The sequence below is a fragment of the Heloderma suspectum genome, chromosome 5 (assembly GCF_057233095.1).
Source record: "Heloderma suspectum isolate Gila_16-S chromosome 5, 16-S_ref, whole genome shotgun sequence".
NCBI lineage: Eukaryota > Metazoa > Chordata > Lepidosauria > Squamata > Helodermatidae > Heloderma > Heloderma suspectum.
Window position 1 is genome coordinate 208,410,878 of NC_139462.1, and position 27,071 is coordinate 208,437,948.

Sequence of the window (27,071 nt, forward strand, 5' to 3'; positions counted from 1 at the left end):
TAACCATCATGAGTAGCCACTAATAGCCTTCTCCTCCATGAACTTGTCTAATCCCTTTTTAAAGCCATCCAAATTGGTGGCCATCGCTACATTTTGTGGTAGCAAATTCCAATGTTTAATGATGTGCTGTGTGAAGAAGTACTTCCTTTTATCTGTCCTGAATCTCCCACCATTGAGAGTCATTAGATGAGAGATACACTTTCTCCAAACCATGCATACTTTTATACACCTCTACCATGTTCTCATTTACTTACTTTTCTTCTAAGCTAGAAGCCCCAAACATCATAAGCTTTCCTCACAGGGGAGTTGTTCCAGCCCCTTGTAATATAGTGCTAAATTGTGAAGTGCAGAAGCTCATCATGACAGCCCCCAAACCCATGACAACCCCCAAGGAGATTCTATAGCCCAGCCCCCAAAGGAGAGTTCACAAATGCACATAGCTATGTTGATCCAGGAGACCTGGGTGCACATCCCTGGTTAGCCATGTGGCGTGACTGCAACCCTATGCATTGTTGCCTGGGACTCTTTTGGGACTCACCTCTTTTGAAGTCAGTGGTACTTAATTCTGACTGCATAGGTTCAATATATTGGACTTCAGCAAAATATCTTCAGCCAGCTGAAATGCAACATTTAGCTTTTAATGCAAACCATCTTACAAAGAACTGGTACCATGAAATGTTACCATGAAGTAGGAATTCCATCAAAGGAAAGAAGGATCCAGCCTCTGCTTGATTATTTTCCCTCATTCTCTGACATTCTCTATGCAGATCTGTCACAAATTATTGCAGAACTTGAAAGCCTCATTATTACCTCATTCACTTGACAGATCACAGCAAGTCCACCAATTACCTGGCACTCCATTCCTGCTCTGGTCAAGACATGAATGAGGCTTGTGCCTGTGCACTCTGTCCTTGCACCACTCCTCCCCTCACCCTTCCTCAGTGCACAACAGTTGAGGACATTTAGGGTGAATTAACCATAGTTTCCCACTAGGTCTGAACTGAGAAAACCATGGTGAACTGGAGCAGAATAAACCAGGATCTGAAACCTCAGTCTGAAGTTGTTTTCAGATCCTGTTTTTCCCCAATCCTGATAACCATTGGGTTGGATCGTGACTTAGTCATGCTTGCAGTAGACACACTGAAAGCAACAAGACAAATAAGTTATGACAAACTTAAGTCCCATTGATTCCAATGGGCCTGCTCTAAGTATGGCAAAATCTGGTTCTAACCCACAGTTTCACAAGTTCTGACATAATGGTAAACTATGGTTAATTAACCCAGGAAGTCTTCCATTGCATCATGTAGAGGAGGGAAGGGAAAGTTCGAGGAAAGAGTGCACGGCCACAAAGTTCATGCATATCTTGGTTTAATAAGCTGGGATGTGTGCATCCAAACCAGCCCAGTGCCTGGGAGTGCAGGCTGGAAAGAGTTGTTCACATGTCATCAACATGTGATGTTTTTCAACAGAGCCAATCAGTTCACACATTCAGCTACCACCCCTCATCAAGTGTAAAGTCAGTTAAGCCCAATTCAGTTGTTCAACTAAATATAAGGAGGAAGCAGAATCATGTGCGCTGTCCTTGCTTCTGACCTCTAGACTAGGGATATATAAATATATAGGAAATTTGTTTCAGTTCATTTTGAACAGAAGTTTCCCAGTTTGCACCTCCAGAACCGAACATGGGCCTGAATGCAATCTGTGGTCGAAGTCCATAATTTCTGAGCTTGCACTGCAATTTGCAGACCAACCCCCCCTCCACTTTTTTTTTGGCATACATTTCAAAAATATGCACAAATATGCTTTAATCATTGGGATGAAAATGCATATATTTAAAAAGTGTACATAATTGATGTGTACATTTGGAAAAATATACATGAAAATATGCATGAATTTTTATGCAAAAAAACCAACGCTCATGATCTGATTATGGACACATAAGAAGAGCCATGTTGGATCAGACCAAAAGTCCCTCTAGTCCAGCATTCTGTTCACATGAATTGGAAGAAGCTTCAAGGTGGAATTTGGAAAACCTTGACAAACTCAAGTTTTGCTGATTTGCACATTTCTACTCCAGACATTTAGATGAAGGTCTGCATAGAGCCAATGCACATATGACTGTACATGCTTTTCCCATGTGATTCAAAACCAGTCTTTCGCTAGGGATGGGTGAGAATTTAGTTGGGTTCTCATTTTAATGCCAACTTAACACATTCTCACTTCCTGACCCTAAACACAAACTGGAACACAGCTTATCACTGACATTCATACGTTTCCAAAGATTGTGATGCAGTTTGCAAAAAAAGAAAAGGAAAAGTGTGCACAAATGATGTGCATTTTTTAAAATGTGCACAAAATGCTTCATTCATTGGGAAACACTTTTAAAAGGTGTGGGTTTGCAAAAGTAAGTGTACACACAAGGTGCTTTTAAAAAAAAATCTACACAAACATTTTTCATCCGAACCCCCCCCAAAAAAAATCCAGTGCAGAAATGAGATGGAAAGAACTTAAAAGTGAAAAAATGAGAACCTGAGTGAAATTGAGTTTGACAGATTCACCTATCACTACCTATAGCATTGTATCAAGTGCTTGAAACTTAGCTTCAGGATCGCAGAATTGTAAACTCCTATCTTTTCAGATCACTAATTCAGAACCTCAAAGAGGTTGTCTAATTTCCAGCCTTGTTGTCACGTCTGGCTGAAATATTCAGATCCCTGTACATCAGGATCACGCCTGTTTGTTTTCAAAGTAAAGAACAAATGTAACATTAAGTACCCTTGACTGCTTCATTGCACAACCTTGCCTGCCTTGTGCTGTAAACAGAACTAGTTCCTATTGTGACTGGTTCTTGATTGAACTAATGATGCATACAGAATCATAATTCAGCAATGGGAATTAAATTATCAGACAGATTTTGGCTCTTGTCACTTATCGTTACTTATGCTGAAAACAAAACAACGACAACTGTGTGTGTGTGTGTGTGTGTGTGTAATCTGTGTGCATGCATGCGTGCTTCTAATGAAATGTTCTTTACACATTTCACAGGTAGGTGGACAAACTGCTATGGGGGTAAATTGATACAGGGAAAATAAGGCAGAAGAGCTTTATAACCAAATGGAAAGATGTAGAAGTATGCAAAGGATAAATGTAAGCAAAGCTGTAGCTCTCTAAAGATCAAGTCTTCAGTGAATTGAGGAAATTATTTCTTCAAGCAGATCGCATCCATAGAGCATGGCTTTTCATTACTTACACAACTTGCTACGTGATTTGCATTGCAGAGCAGCTATTCTTGTCTTCATTTGGAGCAGAGGAGCCTGCAGTGTCCCTCTGCTTGAGCTGCTTAATATCACAAAGGCCTCTTCTTTTCCCATCATAGAAAGGGTGTTGTTTTATAATCAGAAGTGGTGCAGTGGCAAAATCGGGGATTGTTTAATACCAATGCAATGTGTCCCAAGAACAGAGCGTGGGTGAGTCTATAAATGGCATTCCCAAAGCATGAGTCAGGATCCATCAAAAGACCTCAGAATACTGGGGCTAGATTGCCACCAGACTGCCAACAAAGGATATTTGGGGGTAATGGAATTAAATTAAATGGGATCGATTTGAGTACCAAATGGGATTGATTCTTAGATTCTGAACAAAATGCAGGCATTATCTGGCTTGCCTGAGCGTTGTGGAATTAATATGCACTGGATAACAAAAGGCCTCCAAATAAGAGATCTCTTCCCAGAAATGTAAGGATTTATTATGGCAACCAGAACATCCTGAAAGCAGACAGAGAACATACGAATGAAATGCCATTCCAGTAGTAAAACAATGCAATACAATTGGATTAGCACAGTGTTCAGCACAGGGAATGCTGTTGTCTCTGTGTGGTTTCTGGGTGTTATATTATTCAGGGCACAAGCATGGAGGGTGCGGTCACAGGTACACTTTAGTGGAGTCTGTCTGCACAAGCCCATTACCATGATTTTTTTTTCCTTTTTAATGAGGCTAAATTGAAGATCATGCTTGAGGATGCTTATGCAAATTGAACACCCTTAATTTATATACCTGTATATGGAGCATCCAAATCTAGTGAACTTTGCTGGAGCCAATCAGAAATAATATTGGAACAGAACAAGCAACATTTTGCACAGTAAGCTGCTGGCCTAGGGCTCCTCTAGAAGGGAGAGAGAGTATGCATTTGTACAGGAAACTGTAGGACTGGTAGTTTGAGAGACAAAGATGTGTGCCTCTTTATAAAATATGGTGGCCATCAAAGTGGTATGGCCACAACTTTGGAGGGCTTTAAAGGAGGATTGGACAAATCCATGGAGAATAAAACTATCAATAGCTACTAGTCCTGATGCCTATATGCTACCTCCAGTATCAGAGGCAGCATGCTTATGTACACCAGTTTCTAGGGAACTTGGGCAGGAAACTGCTGTTGTACTCATGTCCTGCTTATGGGTTTCCCGTGGGTAGCTGGTTGGCCACTGTGTTAACAGAATGCTGGACTAGGTGCCCCCTTGATCTGATCCAGTATGGCTCCTCTTATGTTCTTATATTCCTAAAATGCTCTCTCAAGAACTACAAGTCCCAGAGTTCTTTTGTTTCTTCAGGCATTTCCCGGGCACCAATAGCAAGAGTCAAAAGGGTATGGCAGAGAACTGGTGGCAAGAGAAGAGGGTGAAACAGCTATTCACTAATGCAAATAGGGCCGGAGCACAGGGCACAGATCCAGGGCCCTGCAGTCTGCCCCCCCCCCCAATCCCTGCAAACAACCCCAGATAGGCAGTCATGCAGGCAGTGGTGACTCTTTCTTCTACCACACTGCTGCCAAATGAAATGATGCTCTGACTTGGATTCCTGCATTGAGCAGGGGGTTGGACTCGATGGCTTTGTAGGCCCCTTCCAACCCTACTATTCTATGATCCTATGATTCTATGAAAGTGCTGCAGCGCCCTGTCCAGGTGCAACCCCATGGTGGCCATTTTAAATGAATTTCATTTTAAATGAAGACATTCTTGTTGACTGAGTTTGATCAGCAGTGAGCTGGATTGATCAGATGCTGCCTCGGGGGCAGGTGGGGGGACATAGCCAATGAGGATGCTGGAACTCCACCACTCCAATTCCCATGTGAGCACAAAAGCAGCATTTGATTGGTTCAACTCGCTACTAATCAAACCAGGAAACAAAAATGCTTTAATTTAAAATGGTGCGCCACAGGGCTGCAACATTGACCCGCCAGCCACCGCTGTGTTTTCTTTTGGCAACGGTGCAGGAGCAGGGGGAAGAGGACTGGAGGAGGAGGAAGAGGAGGAGGAGAAGCCAGCACTGCCCCCCCACCACCACTAGGTCAAAAGGCAGCAGGGAGAGTCTGGCCAGGGGAAGCGACAGGGTTTACAGGCCCCAGAACATATGAGAGTAAATGCGTTAGCCCTGTGGACTACAGAGTGCATAGAAGAATTGATACTCGATCCCAGAGGTGGGGAACAGGAGCAGCCAAAGACATTTTTTGTGCACTCATCATAGAATTAATGTACATACCTGTCATACTCTCATGTCTGGCTAACAGTACAAATTATGCAGCAAGTCTGCTTAGGGCCAACTACTCATGACGTTCATCAAGAGTTTTTACCTCACAAATAGCCAGGGTGAGAAGCCCAGTCTGGATCAGAACCCTAGCTAGGGGGTAAGCCTCCCCCCCCACACACTATGGTCACAATCCAGATTAGGACCCCCACACTGCCTTAAACAAAGGGAAATAAATTAAGCTAAAGGATACCACTCAAGCCTTCCTTGTCAATTTTTCAAAATGGGCAAGAAATGGGGGGGGGGTGACCATGTTTCCCATTTATAGAGGACAGTCCTGTATTGGAAGGGCTGCCAGAGGACAGTCCCCTATTTTGAAAGTGTCCTCTCTCTGAAGGGCAGGCCTGTCCAAGTCCAGTATAGAGATAAAGAACCATCAGAAGGAAGAGCTGGGCTTTGAAGTTGCCCATCAACAGCAACTGGCCAGCAAGCTGTCAGGTCACCTGGTCAGTCTTCCACAATATGATGAGATATACTGTATTTCTATATAAATTATAATAATTATTTCTAAATTTGCACCTGTACACATAAATTAGCATGTGCAAAGGTTATGCAAATCAGTGCCCTTTATTTTCCTCTTTTTTTGGTGATGCACGTCCTCTTTTTTGGCATTTCACACGCAGCCACCTAGAGGGGGCAGGCATACTACAAGTTTGTCTGGGCCTAAGAAATATTTCTTGAGCAGTCAGTGTATGTACTGATCCAGCAGGCCCAACATTTTCAACATCCGTTTTGAGGTGCATCAACTTAAGTATACCATAATGAATATCATTGGTCCATTCACAGTCAAAAAAGCAGACCAAGAATGAAATGAACCCCAAAATGTCAAAACGTTGGCAGTTGCATTTTACAGATTTTGGAGACAAATCAGCCACTGAAATTATACCAAAGAATTATCAGTTCTTACACTGTGTTAACTAGAGCCATTTCTCTCATATAGCAAAGCCAGCACTTTTATTTGTGTTTTAATTGTGTTAAATTAAAAACAGGTAACAGAACTCAGAATGTCTGCCCAGTTGCATGAACCATAGGACAGGTGTTTTGATGTTTTAAGGTGATATGAATTGAAATTCAAGAAACTGTTTTGAATCTGAATGAGTTCTGCCCCTGTTCATGGAAAGATAAATACTGTATATTTGGCTGAGCTAAACCTTAGCTTCTTTCTGCAGATGGTGTATAGCCAAATTGAAGCAGAGAACAACTTGTTCACAAAATGGAGTCCAATTCCTAATATAACTGAATGCACATGGCTCATAACAGATGCAGGAGCACTATTTTAAACTGATATCCAAGGGCATGTATTTATTTATTTATTTAAAACTGCAGGCTGCCTCATCCACAGAGCTCAGGGCAAGTGGCAGATTAAGTTTCGAAATATGTATGAAATGAAAACAGGATGAAACAGATAAGATAAGGCATGCAAAACCCCTATTATCATTATACTGAACTCTAGGTATAAGATCCTACAACCCTACCAAAATATTATTAGGCTCCACCTTAGGCTCCAGGGGGAGGGAGTTCCATAGTTAGACAGCCAACGACAACAGCCTTCTTCATTTGCTCTGTAGAGGCATGCACCAGCGATGAGATTCAACTCGGATCCTGATTCGGCATGTCAGAAAATGGCTCAGTGAGGCTAGCTGTGTCAGCTCAGGTACTGAACCCAAGTCAAGATTTAGAAATCCAAGGGTTCAGACCTCCCACTGAATCTCATAAGAAAACCCAAATCACTTTTTATCTGTTTGTCCAACCTGGATGAAATTTGTTGACATCGTAGCTCTGGTTTACACCTACCAAATACCCCCATAGTGATGCTATTACTACACACACACACACACACACACACACACGGAATTGCTGATAACATGTTTAGTTCTTGGCAGAATTGGATTATATTTTCAGAGATATTTTCAGAGATCCTCCTGAGGGGATCGGGCCTGCCACTTTTCAGATGAATAGGTACAGGGAGTTTTGTGCAAGGGCAGCCTTTTCATTTGGAGGGTATCCAAAAAAGGTCACGTTTATCCCCGTATGTTCCTTGTGGACCTTTCCTCTGATAATGACAGACAGCATAGAGGTGGCTCCAAGTAAGAAAAGTGCAAAGTTTCAGAAGGATAGGTGTAGCAGTTCATGTGGAAGGGGAGTTCTCAAATTTGAGTGGCAGGGGGTGAGTGATTGGCTTCCCTTTCTCTCTCCCACTGATGGTTTTTTTTTTTGGGGGGGGGAATTTGTATGAAAACAGCAAACATCATTGAGGTATCTCCAGGCAAGAAAAGTTTCAGAAGATAGGTGCAGGGGCTGGCAGTTACGATTACTAAACCAGTCTAAGTCTTTCTTTCATAGCGAAGCCTGGTAGTGTTGGAAGAACGGCCATCTCACAGTCTCATCTTTGCCCTCCCTGAAAGCACAGTGATTGGACAGCCCTTGGTAACACATGCCCTATGATTAGAAGATGGACCTCTCAGTCATTCAACCCTCCCCCCTCCCCTTCCCCCTCTCCCCCCTCATCAGCATTTAGAGAAAGAAAACCAAGATGCTATTTTGGGAGATACACCATCTGCCTTTCTAAAGCCAAATCATGAATGAAGGGTCTTTGCAGGGTCCAGCTTTGTTCTGGTCATGTCGGAGAGATGCCTGCTTCACCTAAAAAAGACCCAGAAACGATCCCAAGGGAACCAACTGAACTCATGCTTCGTGTTTCAGCTAAATCTGATGCATATCCCTATTCTGTATCCATGTGTATGGAATGTGTGAAGGCCTTATGTTTTTAAAATGCTCATAAACCCTGATCCACTAAAGAAGATATACTCTATAAGGATGCTGGAAGTGGTTTAGGAGTAACCATGTCTTCCTCAAAGGAATCATAGAATCCTAGAACAGTAGGGTTGGAAGGGGCCTACAGGACCATTGAGTCCAACCCCCTGCTCAATGTAGGAATCCAAGTCAAAGCATCCTTGACAGATGGCTGTCCAGCTTCATCCTTAATGCCTCCAGTGTGGGACAGCCCACCACCTCCCTAGGTAATTGGTTCCATTGTCGTATTTGCTCTAACAGTCAGGAAGTTTTTCCTGATGTTAGAGCAATTTCAGCCAGAATCTGGCTTCCTGTAACTTGAGCCCATTATTCCGTGTCCTGCACTCTGGGATGATCAAGAAGAGATCATCCCAGATGAATGAGATCATCCCAGAAAAACATGTGTCTCTCTGTTCTCCCACTATTATGGTAGCAGAACGTTTTTCAGCTGAGAGTGACATGTAGCAGTACTCTCATGTCACATAAATATAACATGGGAAACAGCCCGAGCATCCTGCAATTTCTGGAAATATACAGAAGATCTTTGTAGTATATAAGTCATTTGGCAGTATCAATAGGGTTTCAACCACTTACAAGTGTCTGTCTTGATTCAAAGAACATGAAATGTCTGTGAGAAAATGATGTCCCATGTGTACAACACAAAGCCAGATCCTGCCATTGGAACATTCGCTGCAATGCTGCTCATGATCTGCTCTCATGATTTTTCATGTGTATAGCATGCTTAATTTGCAAATTGCATTGCAGATTCTATTAGGTTTCATCACAACTACCCTGTGACATGGGCCACCATACAATTTGACAGATGGGAAGCTGGGTTTTGAGAGATAGACTAGGTTTGCACAACACAATAAGCCACAGTGGGTTGTGAGCCATGTTTGTTTCAGAGGGGCTTGTTGTGTTGTCCAAACCTGGCAAGGTGGCTTCGACATGGTTTGTTAAGCATGCACAAGCCACCCTGAGAACCCATGGTTGCTGGATTGTTCAGGGTGGCTTTGTGTTATGGGCGACTATATAAATATAGTAAGTAAGTAAAGACAAATAGCCTGGCTGTAGTAGCCTCAGCATTACCCAAATACAAAATACCAGAGGGAAAGAGGGAGAGAGAGCAGCACAGAGTAATGGTTAGAGTGTTGGACTAGAACTGGAGAGCCCTGGATTCAAATCCCCACTCACTTATAAATTTCACTAGGTGATTTTGAACCAGCTCCTATCTCTAAGCCCCTCACAGAGCTTTGTGGGGATAAAATGGAAGGATAACCTTGGAGGCAGACTTGAATTCCTTGGAGAAAAGGTAGGATATAAATGTAATCAATAAATAATTACTTAATCAGTAAAGGAAGAACAAATCCTGCTCCTAACAGGTGCTGGTATGGAGAATTCTATTTAGTGTGAAGAGTTAGAGCAGATGACATGAAGGTCCCTTGTGGAACTACAGTTCAGTTTTAAGCCTTCGCACTCTCCTTTTATAAAAAAAAATAAAATTCTCAGAGAAGAATATTCCAGAACTTCCCTTGGTGTATAACCCAAAAACCTGACCTGAATCACTGAAGTCAATGGACATTTTTCATTAACTATGGCAAATTAATGAACTGCAAATTAGTAAAATGCAAATGAGCAAAATGATGCATGGTGAATTATTCAAATTATCCACCCTAATCTGTATTCAAAATGTGAGACTACCAATTCAAATCCTTGTCATAGGACCCATATTGGATTTGATTCACGAATTTTAAAAGCCATATTTATTCAACCTGATTCACAGATGATGTTGTTTGTCATTTCCAGCCTCTGCTCTTATAATACAGCATATTCATAAATGTAGGGCCAGAAGTGCCAAATGAATTTTGAATGCATGTAAGCAACAGATATGGAAGGTGGAGAATCAGCTTTTTGTTCCGTCCAGAGTGCTTATACTAGGATGAGCTACATGCCAACGACAGGAGCTGACCAAACAAAGCCCAATCCCAGGCCTTCTGGAATAGACAGACTCCTGTGTGTTTATCAGGCTGCATGAATTAACATGTTGTGCCCATCATATATTTGAACAAAGCTGAGAAGGTGGTGAAAAGCCGTAAGTGCTTTCTATCAGCTCCACTTGGTGAAATGCCTGCAACTTTTTCTCTCAGGTACTCAGGGATAAACAGAACAAAATGGTTACACCTGACACAGAGTGGACTTATACCTTTCTGTTTACTGCAAGAAAATGCTAGGGTTCTGCCCCACAAGCTGGTCCAGCAGAAATCCTGTAGGGATGTACCGATTGTGTAAAATCTACTACAGCTGTGTTTCGCGGATTGTCAGGCGCCTTTCATTCCATCATCTGCCTACAGACGGATGCGAAAATTTTTCGTCATGTGGAAAAATACAGAAATAATTAGGTAAATACTTCCGAAAGTATTTACATAAGTATTTACATAATTTACCTCAGTATGTAACCTTTCATGTATTGTCCCCCATTCCATTCAACATTTCCTCAGAAGAAACTTACATATTTTTCTACAGATTTATATGTGTAAATTTTGGGAAAGTAAAAAAATCATCCAAAAGTCCACCGACTCCGTGCGGACTGAGGGGGGCGCTCCGCAGCAGATTCCAGAGGTTGGATTCTTAGAAATCCGAGCTCATTTTAATCCATCTCGAATTTCTCCAGCATCCCTAAAATCCTGTGGCATGTCTAATAGCAACCTTTGTGACTTTGAGGCTGGGCTACCATCATGTACTTTATGTGGGACTGTGCTTGCTCCTTTGGAAGCTTCTGCCAGTGCAAGACATGGGATCCAAGGAAGGAAAGGCTCCAGCAGAGGAAGGAAAGAGAGGTGCACTTCAAAGGTGCACTGGAAACTATGGATTGGTTCCAGCTTTAGTTGAGGGATGTATGGATTTTGTAAAATCCATTCCATCTGCATTTGGCAGATTGTCAGGTGCCTTTCATTCCATTGCCCACTCTTGGACAGAATTAGACTTTTTCTGATTTCCCAAATTTGCATTTGCCCAAATTCTCACCTGCGAAAATCTGAAAATCCCCCCAATTTGCAAATCCTCCAGAATGCACATTTTCATGCTTTAGCCTATGGAGGAGATGTGCATTTTCAGCCAGAGTTTTTTTTTTTTTTTTATGTTAAGTATTCTTCTGTGACTAAATTTGTGTAAAATTCCAGAAAGTTAAAAAAAAAAAAAAAAAGCCTATCTGCTATTCTGCAGAATCCATGCAACTCAGGAAAACCCAGTCTGCTGCTGAATCCATGGGTCAGGTTTATAGAAATCCAAACTCATTTGATCCCTTTGTAGATTTCTCCGACATCCCTACTTCAGTCGCATGTAGAATACATCCACTGGAATCAGTGGGACTTAAGTTATTTATACCAGTACATTGCCAGTCAGTCTTCAGGAGCAAGACTGGCTCCAACTTTTCAACAGGTGATTAAGGGCACAGTCCTATGGGTTGCACCCTGGGTACTTGTAAGATGCCTCGTGCCTCCATCGCTGCATTCTAGCTAGAAGGGTAATTTTGCCCATCTAGTGGAGGCTTGGAGGAAGGGGAGGGAAGGAGGCTGGGGCAGCAATAGGAAAGGTCATAAGCCAGCTGCCCTGGCCTCCTCCCCTCCCTGCCCCCAGGAATGCTCCCTTACCCTCGTCTCCGAGCTCTGTTTTGTGAGTGCGGAGAGGTAGCTAGCGCAGTTCTCTCCACGCTGGCTACAAGGGGGAGTGCAGTTTCCTGGATACGAAGTCGGAGCCCTGTCTCCGACCTCGTATCCAGGAAACCAAACAGTCCTATGTCTCCCAGCAGCTGGCTACGGAACATAGGATTGCTCCCTAAAAGGATTTAATATGATATCTGATAGTAAAGTGGCTAGCCTATCACGTGAGAAAACAGGGACACAAATGGTGCAGTGGACGCCATTTGCATCTGGAGTTAGCCCAGAGATACGGCACGGCAATGGCGGGCGGCCGTATCGCCGGTGGCCGGCTCCGCAGGATCGCTGCATGGAGGAGCCAGCCCAGACGGATTCCTGAGGGGGGTGGAGGTGAGTGTCCCATTCCGCCATGGACTCTGGAGGCCGGATTCTTTGGAATCTGGCCTCACTGGGGTCCATGACAGAATTCTCCGCCATCCCTATCTGTGCCTGCCTGTTCAGTCTGCTGTCCAGGTGGTAACTGTTGATGGACAACAGTTCTTTATCTTTAAACTGGAATTGGACAGGATAGCCCTTCAAATACAGGATGCCTTCATTAGGGGTATACGAAACCCCATTTACCTGGCTCTGCTTGGTTCCGCGGGGGTGGGGGAGAGGCTATCTGGTCCTCCCACCCAGAATCCTGCCCGGGCAGCTCCGCTCTGCGGCCAGTCCGTGGAGCCGCTGGCTGGGCCGATCTGCAGCAGGGGCCTCATCCACTGCCGGGCTGCTGCGGACGCAAATGGTGTCCTGCGTAGGGGACGCCATTTGCATCCCTACGCTAGGCCGTGATAGGCTACGTATATATTTACGTAGCCTATCACAGCTACAGCAGGGACGCAAATAGCGGCCACCACGACGGCCACCATTTGCGGCCTCAGCAGCCCAGAAGACGACCTGGAGCCGCCACTGCCGCTGCCACATCCGCCACCAGGTAGGTCCATTCCAGGGGGGGTGGCGGGGGGTGGCGGGGTGGTGAGGCCGTTCCACCATGGATTCCGGGGGGCTGGATTCTTTAGAATCCGGCCTCACTGGAGTCCGTGGCGGAATTCTCCAACATCCCTACTTCAAATAGAGAACATTCTCCAGTAGCCCTTCAGATAGAGGACTATCCTCTGGAGAAGAGGATACGTGTACATCCTATGGGTAGAGCTTGAGCCAAGAGCTGTAAGGCATCAGAAGATTCAAAACGGAGAGCCTGACAGCAAGGTCAGGCACCTGACTTGCTGATCCACAGCACCGCCCTGTTAGTGGAAGGAAGAGAGACCCAGAGGAATCATGTGACCCAGGAAACCAATAGGAACCTTGCTGACTTAATAACTATCCTAAGTTTGGCTCCCAGTCCAAACATTTCATTTCTACTGTAGCCAGAATCCTGTTTCTTGCCTCAACCCATACCTTCCATGGGCCATTTGCCTCTGACCCCATTGGGCTGTGACAGCTGACCCTGAGTCTCATGATTTGGCCTTCATCTGTTGTTATAGGTGCACCTTTGAGCTGTCTCCTTTGTTCCTGCAAAACACTACAGCCCACTTCCTGAAAGGAGAGGTCAAGGGTCAGCACATTACAACTTTCATTGCCCTCCCCCGTTGTTTTTGCTGGACTCAATTCAAGGTTCTGGTTATCATCTACAACATCCTAAACAAGGCTGCTTGTCATATCTAAGAGGCTATCTCTACCTCTAAGGTCCACCACAATAAAAAAATCTTTGAAGACTAGCAGTGGCCTTGCATGCTTACTATCTAGGCCCAAGGTCTGGAGCATACTGTGTTCAGAAAGCCATTCTTAGTGGTTAACCATCTGGAATTTCCTTCTTCTAGAGCAGCGGTGCACAACCCATGGCCCCCCAAAGAGCTATGTGGCTCCAAAAGTGCTGCTGATTCAGCAACAAATGTCTCCTACACTGCATCTCCTATCCCTGATTATCTTTACACACACACACACACACACTTCTGATAATCCCTTGTCCTCCATTGCTGAACCCCTCTGATGCAGGGCATCACTTTCTGGAAGTTACTTGAGGATGCTTCCAGCAGAACACTCTAGGATCTGGTTGCTGGAGGCCACAAGTTGCTCTAGCAGCTGTGGTGTGAGACTTCTAAGCCCCTCTCAGTGCTCTTCTCAATACAGCTGCTGCTTGTGCTGACAGGGGAAAGAGAGAGAAGCTCAGTTTTCAAAGAGAAACAATGTGGATGGATGAGATGGAGGGAAATAACAACAACAACAACAACAGCAACAACAACTGAAATAAATGTATTAATACATTAAGTCGGAATAAACAAATCAAGTTAGAATGCCTTTAATTAATTTAAATTAAATGACTTGAATGTAAATGAAATTAAAGTGGAAATTGGGTGGCATTGTGTTTAAAATAACTTTACTGAACTGGATTAGATTAAGTTTGAATTTATCGTTCTGTGTGCGCACGTGTATCTGCATGTGCACAAATGTGGGTGATAAATCTAAATAAATAAATCAGTGATGACTGCAGACAATTAGCGAGTGAAAATAAACTCTACAGTTTTATTCACCTTTTATTCACTGAGGGCTGTTTGTATCACTTCTGGATTGCAAAGAGATGTTCTGATGGGAGCTGGCACTTGCTTTAAGAACATTAACCAGGGCCATGAATAAGTCTTAATGAATGTAGAGGATCAGTTTCAGTTTGATTTTATTGCAATGGACTATCTTGCCCAAGATGAAATTTCAATGGCTAAAACCAAAAAGAAGCAAGCCAAAGGAAAGGAGTTCAAGATCAACTCATTCATGAAAAGAATGCAGAAGGGGCAGCAAGTCAGAGGACCGGGTATGAAGGTCCCTGCACCGGCACAAAGCCTCAACCAACCCCCTTGTTTTATCCACCACAGGGTTCTTGGGGTTTTCAAATGCATTCTGTGAAGTATCAGGAATGGCCACAGCAGAAGATGAGACGTTCTGGCACTTGTTCTGGTGGACACTGTAGTTTTTCCTTTATGGAAATGGCCAGTGGGTATAGGAGGCACTGGGGTGGGGGGAGTGGAGGGAGGTGGGAAGGGACCACAAGTGTCTTCCCAGACAAGTAGGTTTCCTCTCTGCCCTCCATTGCTGGATCCTTGTGGTTACTTGAAGGAAAGACTATAAATTATAGACAGGTGCGCAGATGGCCTCTCAAAATTATCCACCTTATTTGTGGGCAGAGAAATTTGGGACATAGTTTCACCGAATTTCTCCAGGGGAAGGAGAAATTCTCATCAGTTTCTCACAGGCAGGGCTACCCATTGTGTAGCACAGCTTCTTTCATTTTTGGTAAGGGTTGGCAGGGGGGGGGGGTGTTGTGCTGCAACAGTATCAACGGTGTTGGCAGGCTAGGCCCCATTTTGCATCCATCACAATGCAGGTGTGAGGGGGAGGCAGTGTTGCATCAAGCTCTAGGGATGAGGTGGAGTTAGTGCTTTGCCCAGATCTGCCCTCCAATTTCCAGAAAGTTTTCTTCCCTCATGAAAGGGCTTCCATTGTTCTATCTCATTCTCAGGACAGTCTATTTATTATTTATTATTAAATTTATTAATCGCCCATCTGGCTGGTCACCCAGCCACTCTGAGCGATGTACAACATATAATAAAACAGTTAAAAACAATAAAATTCTATAATAAAAACATTTTCTAAAATACCCTAACCCACCCCAAATGCCTGCCTGAACAACCACGTTTTTAATGCACGGCGGAAGCTCATTAAAGAGGGGGCATGATGGAGTTCTTTAGGGAGAGAGTTCCACAGAGTGGGGGCCACCACAAAAAAGGCCCTCTCCCTTGTCCCCACCAGTCTAGCTGTCCTGGCTGATGGAACAGAGAGAAGGCCATCCGAGGCTGATCTTGTTAAGCGGCCTGTCTGGTGCTGCTGGAGGCGCTCCTTAAGATAGGCTGGGCCGGAACCATATAGGGTTTTAAAGGTCAAAACCAACACCTTGAATTTGGCCTGGAAAACAACTGGCATTCAAATGTATGTTGAATTTCTTTTGGTGGTGTTTTTGAGCTTACCTAATCACAGCGAGCCTCCCAGGCTGCCTGCACATCCTGATCTGAAAAAGCTCTGTGGGAGGAATTACCTCATGATGGCTTCTACTAGTCTTCAATGGAAGTGCAGGGAGCTGAGGAGGCTACAGGCTGCCAGAACGATGATTGTACAATGAAAAATCATTGAGTGAGAGGACATCTGTATTCACTCCTCAGACACCTCCTAAATAAGGGAAGCCCAAGAAACCCAAACCCAAGCCTTGAGAATTTCTCCAGCATTTCTTCAGTATTGAATTTCTTCTTGAAAGCAATTTATTTTCTATCAAATTGAATGAGAATGGTCAAAAAACATGTTGGAGAAATTTTCGGCACAGGACTAACAAATACAAATTATAACTGAACTATGAACTGTAAATTAAAATAAAGTTGCAGTCCTAGGCATGCTTACTTGAAAGTTAACTCCATCAAAATCAATCGGGCCCACTTCAGAGAAAATATGTTTTAGGATGGGAGGTAGGGTGACCATGTGTCTTCTTTTGCAGAGGACAATTCTCTGACTGAAGGGCTGCCAGAAGACAGTCTTTTATTTTGAAGGTGTCCCCTATTTGAAGGGCGGTCCTGTCCAAGTCCAGTGTAAGGATCAAGAACCATCCAAAGGAAGAGTTAGACCTTGAAGTTGCCCATCAACAGCACCTGGATAGAGCAGGGCACACAGAGCAAAGCCCACAGATCATCTGGCCACAGTCCTCCACACTATGATGAGACGTACTCTATTTCTATTTACATTCTAAATAGGCTGGCCACTCAAGGGAGCCTTACTGTGAAGCATATTGTTATTTGTCTCCCAGGAATCATAATGTGTAGGTCAAAAGCAGATCCCCCATTCACCCCCAAAAAGCACATTTCCTCTTCTGCACCTCTCCAATACTTTGGGGAGGTGGTGTTGCTTTCATTTTCAGGGCCAGATCTTCTGGCATGCAAAAGAGAAGCAGAAGGAAGAAGGGCAAGTAGTCCTGAGGTTCACGTAATGAAAACATGGTGTGCCCCATGCCAACTGTATAACCATTAGGCTGTTTTCTCTCCAGGTTCTTTCAGTATCTGCCAAAAGTCACTATGCCAAGTGACTTTTTTTTCCTCTGTTACAAAATATATTCCAAACTACTCCCATTACAAACAAATATCTGCACAACAGTGTTATTTTTTATTAATCTCTCTGTGTTTTTTCTTGCAGCTAGAAGGGATTACTTGCAGATGCTCCCATATTTATTTTTCCCCACTATCTTCAAAGTACTGGCCTTAGGTTTATTGTTTGTTCTTCAGACTGGGAGGTATATAGATAATTCTGTGAACGTGACTGGCAAAATACATTCTTCTATCAGCTGCCTTTTTCAAAACACTGTCATTAGTAAAACCTTTCCATCCTGCTGCAGTCAGATAATCTTTGACCGTTTGGAAAACTCAGCGTCCAATTCAAAGACTCACATTCACAGTGACACTACTGCACTTCACTCTGTGAAAGATACCACAGTTTTCAGCAGAAGCCTTTACGATGCTAAAAGCTGTATACTCTGTTGAAAATATACAGAGTCAGAACCAGTCAGACCTTTAAAGGAGTCCTTTAGATTTCTGACTGAAACCCGGAGTGGATTCACCATCCCACTGACATTGGAGCCACCAGCCTCCACTGGTTGAAGGCTAGCATGATCCAGTGGCTGGCATGTTAAAGATGGGCCCAGGAAGCTAAAGTTGGACCTGCAGTTCAGTCAGGAAGCGCCAGGTGGAAGACTCTTTGCACAGATACGGCTGCCGTTACCATATCGCTGGCTGGGCTGATTGACTGCAGATGCAAATGGTGTCCAGTATGACATTTGCAGCCGTAAAGGTCTTAGTTTAAGGTAAATGCAGCTGTTATTGGCTGCATTTAGCTTAAACTATGGCCGCAAATGGCATAGTGGACGCCATTTGGGTCCCTGCTTTTTCATGCGATAGGCTACGCAAATTAGGGATGTCAGAGAATTCCGCAACGAATCTCGGTGAGGCCGAATGCCGGTGCATTCGGCCCCCCAAAATCCATCGCGGAATGGCCTACCACCCCCCCGCCCTCCCGCGGATCTCCCCCGGGACAAAACGTACCTAGGGCGGATGTTTCGGAAGACGGCAGCTCCAGCGGCGGCTTCGGTGGTGGCAGCGGTGGCAGCTGGTCTTCCGACCGGCTGCCGCCGCTGCCATTTTCAGTCTGTGTTTTTTTTCTTTTTTCCCCCCACAGACGTGATAGGCTACATAAAGACTTACATAGCCTATCTCGTCTGGGTAAAACAAAAACAAAAACACGTACGTAAATAGCGGTGGCTACAGCCGCCGCCATTTGCGTTCCTTATTTTTCGCCGTCTTAGTCTACATAAATATTTACCTAGACTAAGACGAAGACAAGAAAGGGGAACACAAATAGCGCCCCGTACGCTATTTGTGTTCCCCTTTCTTGTCTTCATCTTAGTCTACGTAAATATTTACGTAGACTAAGATGGCGAAAAATAAGGAACGCAAATGGCGGCAGCCATAGCCGCCGCTATTTGCATATGTGTTTTTTTGTTTGTTTTTTTACCCAGAGCCCTCTGCAGCTGGAAATCCGGCTGCGGACGGCCCTGGCCTGGGCCTGGCCGGCTGCTCCGCAGAGCCGCCGCAGAGCACAGCCGGCCGTCGAGGATTCTGGGGGGGAGGACCGAATCGCCTCCCCCCCGTCGAGGATTCCAGGGGGAGGAACGGAATGCCTCCCCCACACCATGAACAGAATCCGCGAAAAGGTAAGTGACTTTCATACATCCCTAACGCAAATATTCTTTTGAATCTGGCCCCCCGGAGTCCATGGCGGAACGGAGCACTTGCCTCCGCCTCCCTCCGGAATCCTCAGGAGCCAGATCCTCCCCACAGCGATCCTGTGGAGCTGCTGGCCGGCTCCGGAGCGCCAGCGATACAAGTCCGTGGCGGAATTCTCCGCCATCCCTAGTTTGACAGGCCACTGGAAGACTGTCCTCTGTTCTGAAAATGGGCCCTATTGGAGGGGCTGTCCAGTCCAAGTCCAGTTTAAAGATCAAGAACCCTCAGAAGGAAGAGCTGGGCCTTGAAGCTGCCCATCAACAGCACCTGGACAGCAGACTGAGCAGGCACACAGGTCAGCTGCTCACAGTCTCACTATGGTGAGATGTACTGTATTTCTATTTAAATAAAAATAAGAATTAATAAAAATAATTTCTAAATGTTCAGCTACACATCTAAATTAGCATATGCAAATTTTATGCAAAGTGGTGTCCTCTTTTACCCTCTTTTTTTGGTGATGCATTTCCTTTTTTCTTTTCTTCTTTTTTGTTTGGCAGTTCATAAGTGGCCACTGTACCTACCCCTTGCACCCAGAGGAAATAAGCAGGAAGAGGGGAAGAGTCTCTTGATGACATGGGAGTCCACCAGAGGACCTCATAATGTGTCATACTGTTGATCTATATCTAGCCCAGTATTGTCTAATACAGCCACTCCGAGCTTATTGCCCTCCGGCTGTGTTGGACTATAACTCCTGATGGCCATGCTGGCTGGGGTGTCTGGGAGCTTTAGTTCAACACAGCTAGCGGGCAACCATTGGGAAAAAGCTGGTCTAATCTGATAGTCAGTGGACTCTCCAGAGATCTTCCACCGCCATGCTACCCAAGAACCTCCAGCTAGAGATGTTGGAGATTCCATCTGGGACTTCTGCACTTCACCACACTCTGAAGGACTGCAGGGTGCTCCTTAAACCACCTGCCCCAGCCCTAGCAAGTCTGGCTTGGAGAAACAGGCAATGACTCCAAAAAGTTTTCAAACAACAGTTGACATCTTACCTTGGTCATAAATTCAGTAGGTGGCCTTAGGCAAGCTATTAGCTCTCACCCTCTGAAAACCTGCCTCGCAGGATTGTTATAAGGTTTGCTGACAGGCAAACTACACACAATTGCGTATAATGAAGCCCCAGTGGAAAGCAGCCTTGGAAGGGCATGAGTGTAGCTGGGAAGAGCATGCTTTAACTCTTCTGTCACTGGCTTGTTGTCCTCTCAAAATCCTTTCTCAAGCTGCTTCCCTCCCCCCCCCCCGCAAAATTCCAGACATGCGTATCCATATCATGAGCCCTGCAGGAGGAAAATGGAGGGATTTCAAATGGGAAAAACTATAACCCTTCCCCCTTGCTGTCCTTCTATTCAGAAATGCAGCCTCTCGTGGCTGCTTTTCATTTTAATAAATGTTCATCTGGGTTATTTGTTACATGCATTGTGCTGCCTGAGTCTGAAAGAATATATGTGGTTTTTTGAACACCCTGAAATGCAGTATTAATTATAGTACCCTAGCTGCACTTTTCAGAGTAACATAAACAACTCCCTGCCCTGAGGAGCTTCTATTGGGTTGAAGTCTAACGTGTTAAGCTGCTAGCTCTATAGAAATAGCTTTCTTGTTTTTGTTTTGTTTGTTTGTTTGTTTTTGAGGAGAGTTGAAGAAAGAGAGTGTCATGGACCAAGACCCTAAAGCTTCATCTTTAGAGGATCCTGACCTGTTGACCTCAGAAGATCCCAACCCCTTGTCCTCCAAGGAGGCTCCAGAGTTAAGAGCTCAGGAAGATAATTTGGTCACAGAAAGGCATCATGAGGCTTCCACCTCCCCGGGACCTAGTTCCCCAGAAAAATCCGAGGGGTCAGCTCCCCTGCATCCAGAGGAGGTTACCTTGCCATCCTTGGACTCTGAGGACTCTGGCTATGATGACACTTCCATGCCACAGCCATTCTCATGTCATCACAGCTAGAGTCTGCTAAAACAGGCCAGGCCCCTTGAAGAGAAATGTCTCAAGCATTATAGAGGTGGAGCCAACCAGCCTAAATGCTAGCAACATCCTACTTAAAGCTCAGTCTTGCTCTGCTCCTTGTTGGATCAACATGCAGATAACCCTGTCTGACTTCCAGCCCCAGCACCACTTGGAGCTTTCTGTGATGCTGATCTCTTCCTGCCTTGCTTACCTGAGAACCTGCCCTAACTTGAATGCTATTCAAGATCTGAGCTGTAGCACATCCCTGCAACCCTGGTTATAGTACAGGACATGGGCAGAACCCATAGCCTGAAATGGTACAGAGAGGTGCCACTACATCAGCCTTTGCTAACCTGGTACTATTCAGATGTTTTGGACTTTAACACCCATCAGCACCAACCAGCATAGCCAATGGTCAGGAATCCTGAGCATTATAACCCAACATATCTGGAGGGCACCTGGTTGGGGAAGGCTGTGCTACATATATAAATGCTGACTCAGTTCCAGATAAAGTTAGTTACACTTAAGTCTCATTAAAATTATTCAGACTTAAGTCAGTCATGCAAGTGACTTGCCTAATTGATTTCATGGGACTTAGCACAGCATTATCTGCTTGAGGCTTCTAAGTATTATTATCAGTACTGAAGAATAAAGGCTGGAATCCTAAGCACATGTACCAGGAAATGTCCCATTGAATTCAGTGGGAGTTACTTCTGAATAAAATATGCATTGGATTTTACTGCATGGAATATAATATAATGCACCCAACACACACATGGACTCCTTATCCAAAAAAGGAAGACATGTAGGATGCCTCAGTGTGGACTCTTCTTATCACCACCAACAATGGGAAGTATCCAAGCTGACAGTATGCTAATGTAAATCCCGTTGCTGTAGTGTAAGTGCCATCTGCTGCAACAGCAATAGCATTGGCTGGCACAACAGATTTTCCAGGGAAACCTGTTGCACCAGCTAACGCTATTGGCATTGTGCTAGAGGTCGCTTATAGTAGCGCAAAACATAATTTACGTTAGCACTGGTGTCAACTTGGATATTGCCCAGCAAGTCCCATCTTCATGTGTTAGATTTTTGTTGTTGTTGTTCATTCAAGCAGACACTGCCAAAATGCTGAGGCAGGGCATGCAAAGACAAACATCTTATTTATATGAACAATTTACACCGAGCAGAGTCACATGCAAAAAAGGAAACAGAGCGATTCTTTACAGCTGTAATATTTCAAGAACAAGGCAATCAAATTTAGAACTAACTGTGATTTGCTTCCCTAAGGTGGTGGATATATATCTGAATCAGTGAATAAATTAAGACTATAGTTTAGAAGACCTTAGAAGCTGTGCCGGCCTCTATTCTTGAAATGTACAGTTCCAAAGTAGCGCAGAAGAGGGATACAGAGTAGGGCACTTTCAGATTGAGGGCTCCCAATCATTGCTCTTCCACTGTGAGCTACAAATGGAATTACAGTTGACTGTCCACACTTCAGAGGTTGAGCACTTTGGGGGGTATGTGACTCTCACAACCACACGGCAGGCATGACATAGCCACTTTCCCCGCACCCTTCTTCCAGTATTCTGAAGTGGCTGCTTTTCAACACCATTTTGTCACCTCATTTTGTAGCACAATTACAAAAATAAAAATATCATTGTTGTTTTTTAAGTGCCTGAAGCAGAGGGCAAGAGGATTGCAGCTATGCTTAGTTATGAGTAAATGTGGTTATAGATCAGGGTGTAAGTCCCATCCATTTCACCTGAGAATGCCTGACCCCTAGTCTAGTCAATTTCACTACTGGCTCCCAATCTAGTTAGTTTCAAAACCCAGATAAAAAAACTCGCAGGACTGTCCGTGTTAGCAGTTCTTAAACCAGAAATGTGGGGAAAGCACTACAGAGGAGAAAAAACCCCAAATGTCATCCACCTCCTCCAGGGGCTACTCTTCCCACAGTGCCTTAGTCGCACATCTTTCTAACCCCACCTGCAAAGAGATTGCACTGCTGTTCTGCACTTTCCTTCCTTAGTAGATTTCCTGTTGTAAGAAAAAAGACTGAAGAAGCAGTGGAAAAACACAGGAGATAGAATTACAGGCAGATGATGACAAAATCTGGAACCTCCATAAAGTTGTGTGAACAAGGCATGGCAGTGGCACATCACAGTCCTCATTGGAACCACCCTTAAGAGAGACACAGCTATTGCCATAGAAGATAGCCCCATCCCCATCCCCACCCTGCCCCACCCCCAAAAAATGGGTCAGAGCAGGATATTCCTGCTGTTGTCCTTTATATACAACCTTTGCTCTTTTCCATTAATAACAGGAGACTATTGTCACTGGACGGGGCTGTCACTTTCTCTAATTATTATCCTCTCTTGCTATTTTCATGTTGTATGATTGATGTCCTCATTGTGCAACTCTTTATCCCCATGAGTGCCCTCCCCAATCATTATCAAAATATCAAAAATATCTTTTCACCATTACAAATGGGGCAGGACCATAGTTCAGTGCCAGAACATATATTTTGCATGCTAAAGATCCCAGGTTCAATCCCTAGCATCTCCAGGTAGGCCTGGGAAAGCCTACTATTGGAAACCCTAGAGAGACACTGACAAAGCCGAGCTTGATGGACTAATGGTCTGACATGATATATGGCAGCTTCCTCTATGGCTATAATAGCAAATCACTATCTTACAATAGAGGGCCGTGGTGGCTTAGTGGTTAAGACGCTGAACTGCACACTGGAAGGTCGGCAGGTCAGCAGTTCAAGACCCGAGTGCTGCGTGACGGAGTGAGCTCCCGTCTTCAGTCCCAGCTTCTGCCAACCTAGCAGTTCGAAAGCAAGAAATTGCAAGTAGATAAGTAGGTACCGCCTCGGCGGGAAAGGTAACAGCGTTCCGTGCACCTCGGTGCTCAGTCATGCCGGCCACATGACCACGGAAGCGTCTTCGGACAGCGCTGGCTCTTCGGCTTAGAAACGGGGATGAGCACTGCACCCTAGAGTCGGACACGACTGGTTGGGGACACCTTTACCTTTTACCTTTATCTTACAATAGGCAACTGGTATTGCAGAAGGAGGTCTTAGATATTACCAGAATCTTGGCATTGCATCTCTGGGCATTGCATCTCCATATACTGCATCTCTACATACACACAGCATTCCCTCTATGGGAACCCTGACATGGGAACCCATGAAATGCCAGTAGCAGAAGGATAGGGATGTATGAGAAATTTGTTTCAGTTCATTTTTTAAAGCAGGATTTACCCAGTTTGCAACTTCCAGACCAAACACAGACTCGGATTCAATCTGCGTTTGAAGTCCATACATTGCCAAGCTTGCAATATGATTCATGGACACCACCACCCCCCCAATGCATTCGATAGCGTGCATACATTTGAAAAATGTGCATGAAAAATGCATACTTTGGGGAAATGCGCATGAATATGCTTTAATCAATGGGACAAGAATGCATACTTTTCAAAGATGCACACAACTGATGCATACATTTGGGAAAATCCGCATGGATTTTCATGTGAAAAGAAAAGGAAAAAAAAAGCTTGCAGTCTGATATGGACTCAAATCAGAACAAGCTTTGAGATGGAATTCAGAGAACTTCAGTGAGCTTGAGTTTCACTGATTCACCCATCCATATAGGACAGGTTTTTTCCCCTTACTGTCACAGTGTCTCCATGTTCGATGCTTTATTTCTTCCCATAGGAATTAGTGGTAGCCATTCACTTATTTAGGAGGAAATTAAGGGTTACACTCAGGTATACCACCAAGGTAGGTGCTAAACATCCACCTACCCTTGGTGGCCCCAACCATTGAAAAATCAAATCTGCTCTTACCTGGATTCAGTTTCTTTACCACACCAGAGGGTAACACTATTTATGTATGTGTGTACGTATGTATATATTACATTTCTACCCCACCTTTAATGTAAGCCGCCTTGGGTTCCTTGCAAGAGGAAAAAAAAGGCGGGGTATAAATGCAATAAAATAAAAAAACAACAACATCATGTCAAACAAATTCACAAATAGGACAAAATTAATGCATCCAACTCTGCATTACAATTAAATGATACAATTATGGTTAATGAATTCATATCAGGTTGAATTGGGTTTGGCTGCAATGGGTCTACTCTAACTCAGGATCCAATTCATTAACTCATGGGAGAAGGAAACTTGTGGCCCTCTAGATTTCTTGGCCAGCAACTCCCATCAGCCCTCACCATTGGCTATGCTGGCTAGAGTTGATGGGAGTTGTAGGACCAAACATCTGGAGGGCCACAAGTTGACCACCCCTGCATCAAAAGCAAAAGCAAGATCAAAATGAACAGTAACAACAAAACCACTTAGCTTTGCAATAGAAATTTGTAAGGAACTCCCTGAAAAAAGGAAGCTTTTTGTCATGTGAGAGAAACTTGCACCAATCATTTACTTTGGCTTACATGGACTGTGTTTACCATGAATGGCTGATAGGGATCACGTGCACTAATTGAGCAATGTTATTCTCTAGAAGAACCTCATGAGAGAGAAAAATATGCTAGTTGATGATTCAGTAGCTGTTCCAGATGAGAATATGATGCCTATCGTTATTAACAGCTTAATTCCATTTACTAGATTTATGTCCCTGATGTTTCTCAGCAGAGTTAGCCTCATATTAGCCCTATTACAATATGGAATTCTTGTTAAGATACAGAGATGGAACTATCAGACATCTGATCTTCGACCTCTATTTCCCCCCCTGCTCTGAGCCTGTGGTTTCATTTTCCTTCATAGAAAGTATAAACCAAAGGCAAGAAACTGTTCTGAAAGAAATATGGTCCAGGGTGTTTATATGCTGAGTCCACAGGAGGCACTTGGAAGCATTATGCAACATTTTCATGTTTCAAATAAATTCCATTGAATTTCCCCCCCCCCCCGGTGCATCAAAGCTGAAGCATGAGAAATACAGCAGATTGTCAGCATAAACCAAAACAAGTGTTTGAGATAATAAAGCCCATACATTTGCCCAGGCTTGCGATATTTAATTTTTTCTATAGGAGGGAAGAGAGATAATCCAAGGGCAAAAAACTCCACCACCATCAACAGTGTAAGAACACAAAGAGCTCAAAGGGAAAAGTTACCTCTTATCCTAACACACTTTAAAGGGTTGATAAATAAGGATAAGGAAATCTTTTATCATGGGATTGTCACTGCTAGAGTGGTATAGGCAAAGCCCTGGAAATCTAATCAAATCCCACAAACCAGAGAGTGGTACATTAAGGGCACAATTGTATTGGATCCGCTCTTGATACTCATAAGCTTGTGAACTCGCAGGCTTACGAATATCCCCTGCAGAGTGGGAAGCGCGATGGAGGTGCTCCTCACCTCCATGCTCCCTCCACTCTGCATTTTAGCTAGATGGGCGTTTTTGCCGGCCTAGCTGAGGTGCTGGGGAGGGGGAAGGAGGGAGGCTGGGAAGGCTGGGGGATATGGCATAAGCCATCCCCTCACCTCCCCGCCCACAGGTACACCCCCTTTCCCTACCCTCCAAGGTTGCCTTTGCGACCTTGGAGAGTCAGCTGAAGCAATACTCTCTGCACCAGCTGCAAGGGGGAGGGGAGCTTGGACTCCTGGGTCTGAGGTCAGGCCACTGTCTCCAATCTCAGGTCCAGGAAACTATCCTATCCCCCCCCCCAGTTTCTGTCTAGGGGCCATAGGATTGCTCTCCCCCTTATGGGATTTTGCACATCTAACAGTGCAATTCTATGCATGTTTACTCAGCAGTAAGACCCACTGTGTTCAATAAGACTTACTCCCAGTTGCAGCCTAAATCTGTTTAGATGTGGAGCGGTGTATAAATGTTATCGATTAATTAATTAACCTGGATTGTCAGGGCTAGTCAGGGAAGGAGATCTTGTGTTAAGTTTGAGCAACAGAAGTGGTTTGAACAGTCAACAAATTATCATTTTATTATTACATTTTTATATCCTGCCTTCTTTCCTCTCGGGGAGCCAAAGATGACTTATATGGTCCTCCTCCTCCTCTCCATTTTACCCTCACAACAAGCTGGTGGGGTAGGTTAGGCTGAGAGTCAGTGACTGGCCCAAAGTCACACAGTGAGCTTTATGGCCGAGTGGGGACTAGAACCCAGATCTCTTGAGTCCCAGTCCAGAACTCTAACCACTATACCATACTGGCTCCCGATTGGTA